Source organism: Indicator indicator, chromosome 34 (assembly GCF_027791375.1).
Source record: "Indicator indicator isolate 239-I01 chromosome 34, UM_Iind_1.1, whole genome shotgun sequence".
Taxonomy (NCBI): domain Eukaryota; kingdom Metazoa; phylum Chordata; class Aves; order Piciformes; family Indicatoridae; genus Indicator; species Indicator indicator.
In genome coordinates, this window is record NC_072043.1 from 1,863,303 (window position 1) to 1,873,625 (window position 10,323).

Sequence of the window (10,323 nt, forward strand, 5' to 3'; positions counted from 1 at the left end):
GAGAGCAGTGAGGACAAGAGAGTGGAAGTGGAGGGATGGGGAGAGGAGAGCAGTGAGGACAAGAGAGTGGAAGTGGAGGGATGGGGAGAGGAGAGCAGTGAGGACAAGAGAGTGGAAGTGGAGGGATGGGGAGAGGAGAGCAGTGAGGACAAGAGAGTGGAAGTGGAGGGATGGGGAGAGGAGAGCAGTGAGGACAAGAGAGTGGAAGTGGAGGGATGGGGAGAGGAGAGCAGTGAGGACAAGAGAGTGGAAGTGGAGGGATGGGGAGAGGAGAGCAGTGAGGACAAGAGAGTGGAAGTGGAGGGATGGGGAGAGGAGAGCAGTGAGGACAAGAGAGTGGAAGTGGAGGGATGGGGAGAGGAGAGCAGTGAGGACAAGAGAGTGGCAGTGGAGGGATGGGGAGAGGAGAGCAGTGAGGACAAGAGAGTGGCAGTGGAGGGATGGGGAGAGGAGAGCAGTGAGGACAAGAGAGTGGCAGTGGAGGGATGGGGAGAGGAGAGCAGTGAGGACAAGAGAGTGGCAGTGGGGGGATGGGGAGGGGAGAGCAGTGAGGACAAGAGAGTGGCAGTGGGGGGATGGGGAGGGGAGAGCAGTGAGGACAAGAGTGTGGCAGTGGAGGGATGGGGAGGGGAGAGCAGTGAGGACAAGAGTGTGGCAGTGGAGGGATGGGGAGGGGAGAGCAGTGAGGACAAGAGTGTGGCAGTGGAGGGATGGGGAGGGGAGAGCAGTGAGGACAAGAGTGTGGCAGTGGAGGGATGGGGAGGGGAGAGCAGTGAGGACAAGAGTGTGGCAGTGGAGGGATGGGGAGGGGAGAGCAGTGAGGACAAGAGTGTGGCAGTGAGGGGATGGGGAGAGGAGAGCAGTGAGGACAAGAGTGTGGCAGTGGGGGGATGGGGAGAGGAGAGCAGTGAGGACAAGAGTGTGGCAGTGGAGGGATGGGGAGGGGAGAGCAGTGAGGACAAGAGTGTGGCAGTGGAGGGATGGGGAGGGGAGAGCAGTGAGGACAAGAGAGTGGCAGTGGAGGGATGGGGAGAGGAGAGCAGTGAGGACAAGAGAGTGGAAGTGGAGGGATGGGGAGAGGAGAGCAGTGAGGACAAGAGTGTGGCAGTGGAGGGATGGGGAGAGGAGAGCAGTGAGGACAAGAGTGTGGCAGTGGAGGGATGGGGAGAGGAGAGCAGTGAGGACAAGAGTGTGGCAGTGGAGGGATGGGGAGAGGAGAGCAGTGAGGACAAGAGTGTGGCAGTGGAGGGATGGGGAGAGGAGAGCAGTGAGGACAAGAGTGTGGCAGTGGAGGGATGGGGAGAGGAGAGCAGTGAGGACAAGAGAGTGGCAGTGGAGGGATGGGGAGAGGAGAGCAGTGAGGACAAGAGAGTGGCAGTGGAGGGATGGGGAGAGGAGAGCAGTGAGGACAAGAGAGTGGCAGTGGAGGGATGGGGAGAGGAGAGCAGTGAGGACAAGAGAGTGGCAGTGGAGGGATGGGGAGAGGAGAGCAGTGAGGACAAGAGAGTGGCAGTGGAGGGATGGGGAGAGGAGAGCAGTGAGGACAAGAGAGTGGAAGTGGAGGGATGGGGAGAGGAGAGCAGTGAGGACAAGAGAGTGGAAGTGGAGGGATGGGGAGAGGAGAGCAGTGAGGACAAGAGAGTGGAAGTGGAGGGATGGGGAGAGGAGAGCAGTGAGGACAAGAGAGTGGAAGTGGAGGGATGGGGAGAGGAGAGCAGTGAGGACAAGAGAGTGGAAGTGGAGGGATGGGGAGAGGAGAGCAGTGAGGACACAGCAAGTGCATCAGATCTTTCATGTGATGGATGCTGCATCTAGGCTGGGTGATTTTAGATTGCTTTTCTCTTGCCTCTAGGTGGAGGGAAGAGCTCAGGCTCCCCCAGCTCTGTTGCATTGCTGGTTTCAGGGGGCAGGAAGGATGGGTTTGCAGTTAAAGCTGTCTCTCTCTGAGCCCCAAGGTCATGTTACCAGCCCTGCTGCTGCCACACCATGCCAAGTGGAGCAAATGCTTTCTCTGCAAGCAGTGTTGAATTAGTTCATGTTTGCAAAGCCCTCTGCCCTGTTGGCTGGAAAGCAGTTTCGGTTTCTAGCACCAGATCTGTTCCTGTCTGTGCTCTCTAAGGAGCAGTCTTCCAGACATGACTGTACTGACCCCAGCAGCTCCTCCTCGGCCAGGGCAATGCTTTTAGACCACTGCAGAGAGGGAGCAGTTGTGCAGCAAGCTGAAGGCATCACCTGTACACCTGTGAAAAGCTGGAGCTGCAGGATAACTCCCAAGGGAGACATTCAGGGCTGGGCACTGCAGCTTCCCAGGAATCCCCAGAAAGCAATTTTTGTCCTTCAGCCAGCAGCAGCTTCTCTCTGTTGAGAACTGACAACTTCACCCTTCAAGCCCTCAGCTGCGGGCCCACAGAACTCTGTTATTGTTCACAGGTTCACAGAATGGGTTGGGTTGGAAGGGACACTCAAGATCATCTAGGTCCCACCCCCTGCCATGGGCAGGGACACCTCCCACCAGCCCAGGCTGCTCATCCAGCCTGGTCTTGAACACCTCCAGGGAGGGGACATCCACAGCCTCTCTGGGCAACCTGTGCCAGTGTCTCCCCACCCTCACTGTCAAGAATTCCTTCCTCATCTCTAGTCTCAGTCTGCCCTCCTCAAGCTTCCCAGCTTTAAGGACTGTAAGCTCTGAGTGTATCAGTCCCTCTGGGGTAAAAAGAAGCACGATAACTGAAAGCACAGAACAATAACTGGAAGCACCATGAGCAGAAAACTTGGCTTTAACCTGACCCTCCATCCCTGCCCATTCTTACTGGGAGCCAAAACCAGGAGGACTTTATTATTATTAATGCAGCAAATTAGCAGCTGAGCCTTGCTAGCCCTTGCTCATGTCACTGCAGCTGCCTTAGAGGCTGTCAGTGAGAAATGTGAATTATTCACACTCACCAGGGCACTGGCAGCCAGGATCTGGGGGCACAGGCAGGGCAGTGGCTGCAGCTTCCTGCTTGCAGCACCTTGCCATGACTGGAGGCCAGCTGCTCTCCTTTCCTGCCAGCAGTCTCCTTGGAGCTGTTGCCATGTCAACACATCTGTCTAGGCAATCCTGCTTGTCAAAACTTTAAGGTAATTGAGCACAGAAAGCCGAGGAAGGTTCTGAAGTGTTTTAACCCTTTGGGTGCACTGGGCAAGCTCTTCCCCAGGGGGATGGCTGGAGCAGCAGCCCCAAGCCAGAGGGCTTTTGCAGGGCAGGGGAATATCCCTTTTCCAGTGACACAGAGGGGCTCTCTGAGCATCCCCCAGCTGCAAGGTGATGCTGTGGCACCCAGGCCCTGTTCTGATGGTTGGATTTGGTGATCTTAGAGGTCTTTTCCAACCAAAACAGTTGATTCTGTGATAGAGCCAAGCCCAACAACTTCCCATGACCTGCATGTCTCCAGACATGGCTCAGGGACTGGGTTAGGCCAAGCCAAACCAAGTGCTGGTGGTTCACTGCTGGGGCAAGCACTCATGCACATGGGAGCCTGTTCCTCTCTGGGGCTGCTTGATAGATTGCACTCCTCTGAAGGGGCAGCCACAAGTGGCACTGAAGTGCTGAAGCTCCCACCGAGCTGAAGGGGACAGCAGAAGTTAACTCTCTACATTTACAGCACTGTCTGTGCAAAGAGAAGTCCCTGAGCCCCCAGGAAAGAAAGACAAAGAGCAAGCAAGCCCCAGCCAAGGGATCATGAGGCCCTTTCTGTCTGAGGTTGCCACATCTCCCCCTGATGCCAAGCTCCAGTTAAAGAAGCAAGACCCTGACCTCCTCCTAGAACCACATGACTGTAGACTTTCTAGTTCAATCTAGGCACTAACCTCTAGCTCCAAAGAGACTCTCCTGGCCCCAGGCCCTGCTCCTCATATTATTAATGTTTATTTAAAGCAGTCACACATTTGAAGAGAGGCTGAAGCCAGCTCGGTACTGCCGGTGTACAAAGATCATCAGGGAGACGAGGGAGGGGATTCTGCCCCTTTGCTCTGCTCTCATGAGACCCCCACCTGCAGCACTGCCTCCAGTTCTGGGGCCCTTCAGCATGAGAGGGACATGGAGCTGTTGCAATAGGTCCAGAGGAAGCCACAAAGATGATCAGAGGGCTGCAGAACCTCTCCTGTGGGGAGCTGGGGCTGTTCAGCCTGGAGAGGAGAAGGCTCCAGGGAGACTTTAGAGCAGCCTTCCAGTACCTGAAGGAGATCCAGGAGAGCTGGGGAGGGACTTTTGACAAGGGCTGGGAGTGACAGGATGAGAGGAAATGGATTGAAGCTGGAAAAGGGGAGGTTTAGACTGGAGATTAGGAAGAAATTCTTTAGAGTGAGGGTGGGGAGTCTCTGAAACAGGTTGCCCAGGGAGGCTGTGGATGTCCCTCTCCTGGAGGTGTTCCAAGCCAGGCTGGATGAAGCCCTGACCAACCTGGGCTCGTGGAGGTGTCCCTGCCCATGGCGGGGGGTTGGAACTGGATGATCTTTGAGGTCCCTTCCAACCCAAACCATCCTATCACTCTCTGAACTGAACAGCGGTGCTGCAGACTCTGCTTTCAAACCCCAACCCCTGAGTAGCTCGATTTTGTAATTGTTTTTTTTTTCTATTTTTAATTTGGGGTTGAATGAGGAGGTCCTGCAGAATATTTACCTGATCTGATGCAGCATTTTCCATGCCAGCAGACACCTGAGCTTCCCCAAGTGCTCTGCAGCAGAGTGTGCCCAGCAGGCTGGCTGGAAAGGGCACTGCACACCCAGGTGATTTCAGTGCTTGGTATTCTTTCTCCTATTGACGTCAGCAGCTGCAGGCTCTCAGCTTCCCTCCACTGTAGCAGCCTGCAGGAGGCAAGCTGCAGAGAGCTGCCAAACTCCCTGAAATGTGCCTAACCTTTCCAGAGCTCAGCAGCTAATTCTCAGCTAAGTAAATGTCCATTTGTGAGTATTTTTGGGAACAGACCCCCTGGTAGCTTTTCCCCTGCAACTCATTTTGCTCCTGCTCTGCAAACCAACTCCACATGGATCCTTAGCAAACCACTGTAGCCTTTATTTGCTGAGAGGTCACAGCAGGGACTGTGACACAAAGCTGCATTATGGCATTTTCCTTGCAGAAATTTCCGTTTCTTTGATTACATCTTCTCAAATCATCCTATTGAAACTCTTCCCTAACACTGTATGAGGAAATGAAGTCTTCCCATTAGGGATCAATATTGAATCCTTGCTGGAGGGGGGAAAAATGGACAGGTAGAATTTTAGAGGTAAACTGGAAAGACCCAGTGTGGTTTATGAGCTGCCTGCCAGGAACACTGGAAGGTTCTGGAACCCCTCTTGACAAAGGGCTACTAGATAGTGCTCATTCCCTGGGCTGTTTTTGTCCACTTCAGTAGAAAATGTACTGCTGTTAGCAAAATCTTAAGTAGGAAGTGTGTGCATGGCCTGAGAGCCTGCTGGGGCAGCACAGGGAGGTAACTTCTCTTGGGCTTGCCTCCTCTGCATATGTTTTAGGTCAATGGTTGGGCTTTGATGATCTTGGAGGTGTTTTCCAACTGCAACTCTGATTCAGTCTGGGCTCCAATCTCTTGGCACATGTTGCTGTCTGTGCTCTTCCACCCTGCCCCTTGTCTTTTCCTAGTTCTAGAAAATGTTGTGCTGTCAGTGTCTCAGCTCCTGCTTCTCCTGCCTGCCTTGGACAGGCCTGATGCCTGTGGCACACTCCTGATGCCCTCTGGGTTGTTCTTAGCTTAGCAGCTTCCAGCTGCTGGCTGTGTTACTGGTGGTGCTGTTCTGCCAAAGTCCTTCCTGCTCTCTACATGCAGAGGGTCAGGGTTTGGTGGCACACCTGAGGGGTGGGGGTTTGTGTCTTTTTGAGCTATCATTGAACCTGCTGTCTGCAGCTAGCTGCTTCTGCAGCCCTCTCCTTTCCCCCTTTCTAATGCACCAGTTCTTTCCTGGGCTTTCTCTCCACTCTTCCTTCAGCTAATCCTTCCCCTGACCTTTGTTGTATGCTGAAAGAATTTGGGAGTGAAGCTCTTCAGGGCTTATCCTGAATGTGCTTCACTTTGGTGATGTTATGTGCTGAATTCAGAGAGTTTGAGAGCTGCACTCAGCCTGTAAAAGCCCTGCTGGGCTGCAGAGATGTGTGCAGGAGCTGCGCTGATGGCCTCTGCATTGTGCTCCTGTGACAGCCTCTGCTGCTGATCCATCTGCCAGGGGCTTAAATGAGCACTGTCAGCCAGAGAACCATGAAAAGGAAAGCTCTGCTGGCCTGGGGCCCAGCAAAGAAATGCTGTGCTCTGCAACTCTGCAAGGGATTTAAAGGCTCTGACCTAGTCTGTGAGTGAGAATCTGTCCCAGCGAGGGGGAAGGGCTTTCTCCTGTCTCCACTGGGATAAGGAGAGCTTAGCCTTTGCAGCTGGGGAGGGGGTGAGGACTGACTTCCAGACAGCTTGTAAGGTTAGGTGAGGTAACCCCTCATGGTGTGCCCTTCCCCAGCTTTCCTTTGCCTGCTAGCAGTGCAAGACTCTGTCTGTGTGTGGAAGTGTTTGCAGGCTTCCTCCTGCCCTGCTTGTGGTGCTGCTGGGGAAGAAGTGACGAAGAGTCGCTGTCTGTGTGCAGCTTGAGTCATCCTGTCAGCTCTGGCTGATGTCTGTGCTTAAAGCAGGGCATGCAGGCAGAGAGGGTGCTTCACCCTTCCACTTGGATCACTGCCCAAAGCTGTTCTGGGAGTCAGCAGAGCAGCAGGGGTTGTGGGAAAGCAGCCAGCAGAGATGCCCTGAACGCGCTGGGCTGGGTGGATGCAGAGTCAGGGCACAGCATTAGCAGTAGCCTGGCTGGGTGCAGTGTCTGAATGCTCCTGACTCCCAGGAACGTGGAAGATCATCAGTCCAGCTGGTCAGTGCTGTTCCACAGCTACTCCTTCTGTTGCAGTGCTCTGTGTTGCATCATCTGTAGAAAGAAAACAACCTGCAGATGCTAGGTGAGGAGGCTGCTAAGCACAGGAGAGCAGCAAGGGCTGCTTGAGCTCATAGCTGTTTAAAAATGAAATGCACAGATCCTTTTATTTCCTATTAATACACTGTAATTGCTTTACAGAGCCCAGCAGATCAGTTGCATGGAAATTAACTACAGATGAACCTTTTTTTTTTTTTTTTTCCCCCAAAATTGGAGCTCACAAAACTAGTGCATTTATCCCAAAGCAGAGACTAAAACCTCTAACTCCTTTAAAAAAATACATTAAAGAACTGTACCACACACACACACACACATATTGCACTTTTCTCCATAGGAAATTGGGTTGGTTCTTGTGGGTTTGGTTTTTTTTTTTCACCCCATCTACATCACACCAAAGTCTCTTCAAAGGAGGCTGCGATACAAGATAAAAGCTTAATAATTACCCTAACCAGTAGTGTACACAGGTGTCTAATGTTAAGAGAGAACAAAAAGCCACTTCAAGGTAGGACAAAGTGGTGCCCAATGGATACTCTCTGCCATAGGAGAAGGGCATCAGCAGCCTCTTCATCTAATTGGCCTCAAGGAAATGAGTTGAAATGTGAAAGGTGCTTTGGGTTGAGTCTAAGCTGTAGCTTTCCCCCTTCCCCACTACTGCAAAGCTCAAAGGAGCTTAGGCTGGTTGGCACATCCTGGTGAAAATGAATCACAGCACTCCAGAACAGAATGGTTTTGGAGTCCTGAAATGTTACAGTGTCCTGGAGCTGGATGGGGAAGGAAGTGGTTAAGGTTCTGGCAGTAACCCAGCTCCTGGAGCAAAACTGGGGTTTGTCTCCATAGCTCTTGTGGGTCCTGTTAGCAGTTTTCACTGCGGAGTTCCTTGAGTGTTTGGTCAGACAGAAAAATTCCAGGAAGTGTTTATTATGCTGTGGGGTTAGGGGCAAAGGAATGAAAGGGTTGGGCTCTTCATTGCCTCTTTTCTTCTTCTTCACTGTTTTCTTTCTCAGCAGTGAGCTGCCTGCTCTGTCATGCTGCAGTGTCTGTCAAGCTCTGTCCCTTCTCTGTTAGTCACTTCAGGTGCCACAGGGGTTTCACAGAGTATCTTTGGTTGGAAGGGACCTTCAAGACCAACCTTCAACCAGCACTGCAAGGTCACCACTAAACCATGTCCCTAAGCACCAGCTCCACATGCTGCTTGCACACCTCCAGGGATGGTGAGTCCACCACTGCCCTGGCCAGCCCACTCCAGTGTTTGAGAACCCTTTCGGTGAAGAAATATTTCCTAGTATCCTAACATCCAATGTTTATGTGTCATAGCTATCTCCTGTGTCAGATGAGGTTCCTTTTGAACAGAATCCACCCAAGAATTCCTTTTTCTCTCTCTCTCAGCTCTTGTGCAGCAGAGCTAGCTAGTCCTCCTTGTCTTGTACCCCATCAGTAGTGTATGGATGTGTTCCCTCCTCTTTAAACTCCCCTTTGCTGCTGCCTTGAGAATTGCTGTGATAGCAGAGGTAGAAGCTGAGCACTTATGGATTGAGGCCAGCTGCACAAAGCTGGACCATGATCAAAACAGGCTACATAGCAACTGGAGTTGCCTCTCTAACTGCAGCATACAGGAAGCAAGTTGCTTTCTGTCAGGTGTTAAACCTTTCCCTCCTTCACAGCCTCCAGCGCAGGGACTGAAGTCCTACCACATCCAAATGTGGTCTTATTGCTGTAGATGCTGGCTGCTTGCCCACCTGCCTGCACCCTCATTTCTAGTACCAGACCCTCCAGCAGTGGTGTTTTTTATTTTCACATGTGATCAGCCATTCTTTTGTGCTTTGAGTCTGCAATTGTGCTTAATGTTTGCTCAGGAGAGGGCTGTCCTCTTTAGCTAGCATCCTGTAATGCCCCCTAAGGCTAAAGCCCAAAACCAGAGAGCTCAAACTTTCTGCAGGTTCCTAATCAATCCTCCTATGACTCAAGTAAAAAGTTTCTGGAGCCCAACTGGCTTGAGTAAGCTTTTAGTATTTCTTGAAATGCTTGAATACATCAGGTTGTGATGCTAAATATTGCTGTGATACTTTCTACCTTCTATATACAGGAGCAATCAAAACACTCAGGAAGTTAAACCAGCAGGTTCCACATGGTGGAATGTGTGCTCTGAAGGGACTTTGGCTGCAGCAAGGATATAGAAATAGGCCATTTGAGCTACTTCTCAGGAAGAAAAAAAGCATATAGGCTGATAAAGAACTGAAAAAGGCACAGCACTATCACTTCACAGGGGTTGGTGTTTTTTGTTTTCTTTTTTTTTTTAAGCTCACTGATTTTCTTTTTTTTTTTTTTTTTTAACCCTTAAAATTCTAAAGTCCTAACTAACTGTCCAAATATACAAACCTCAACAAACCAGCAACACATACTGCAAATTCCTAAGACAAGTTTGGTTGTTTGCTTGGTTGTAGAAATGCAACAGGAGGACAGATGGATTCTTTCCCAACTTCATTACAACTTTTCTCCAAGACAGAGCCTTCCTCCAAGGCCTGCCTGCAAAAAAAGGTTGGTTTCAAAAGCCACCCAGGTGGGCCTTTAATTGTGGTTTTCAATGCCATTGGCTGCAGCTCTTGATTTATCTCATGGCTGTTCTCTTCTCTGTTAGCTAATCCTTTATCCTTTAGTATTCTCATCCCCACATAGAGGTCTCTACAAAGCACTGTGGTGCCCTGTGACAGTTCCAGGCAAAGTCGAGGTGCCACTTAGCAGAGACTCATAGAATGCTTTGGGTTGGAAGGGACCTTAAAGATCATCCAGTTCCAACCCCCTGCCTTGGGCAGGGACACCTCCCACTAGCACAGTTTGTTCAAGGTCTGATCCAGCCTAGCCTTAAACACTTCCAGGGATGAGGCATCCACAACTTCTCTGGGCAACCAGTTCCAGTGTCTGACCACCCTCATAGTGAAGAACTTCTTCCCAATGTGCAGTCTAAGTCTCCTCTCTCTCTGTTAGCTAAACCTGTATCACTCTGATCCCCACCCAGCTCTCACAACCCACTGTGGTGCCCTCTGACAGTTCCAGGTATCTTTTGATAAAGCCAAGATGTCACTTAGTAGAACCATCTCTTAGTGGACAAGCAAGAATTCCTTGCAGGCTTGGGAAATACTCTTTACTTGCTAGTAGGAAGGAGTGGAGGCTGCCTGAAAGAGATCACCATGGAGCAGTTCCATGTCAGTACCTTACCCAGCAATTGGATGCCAAAGTGCAACTTTCCTTTCTTTCCACCTCCCTTCTGCTGTCTCCAGAGTTGCCATCAGCACAGACCCAGCTCTACCCTGAATTTCCATGAAAACTATTGCTTTTATTACCAAGAAGCACACCACAAGGTGCACTTGT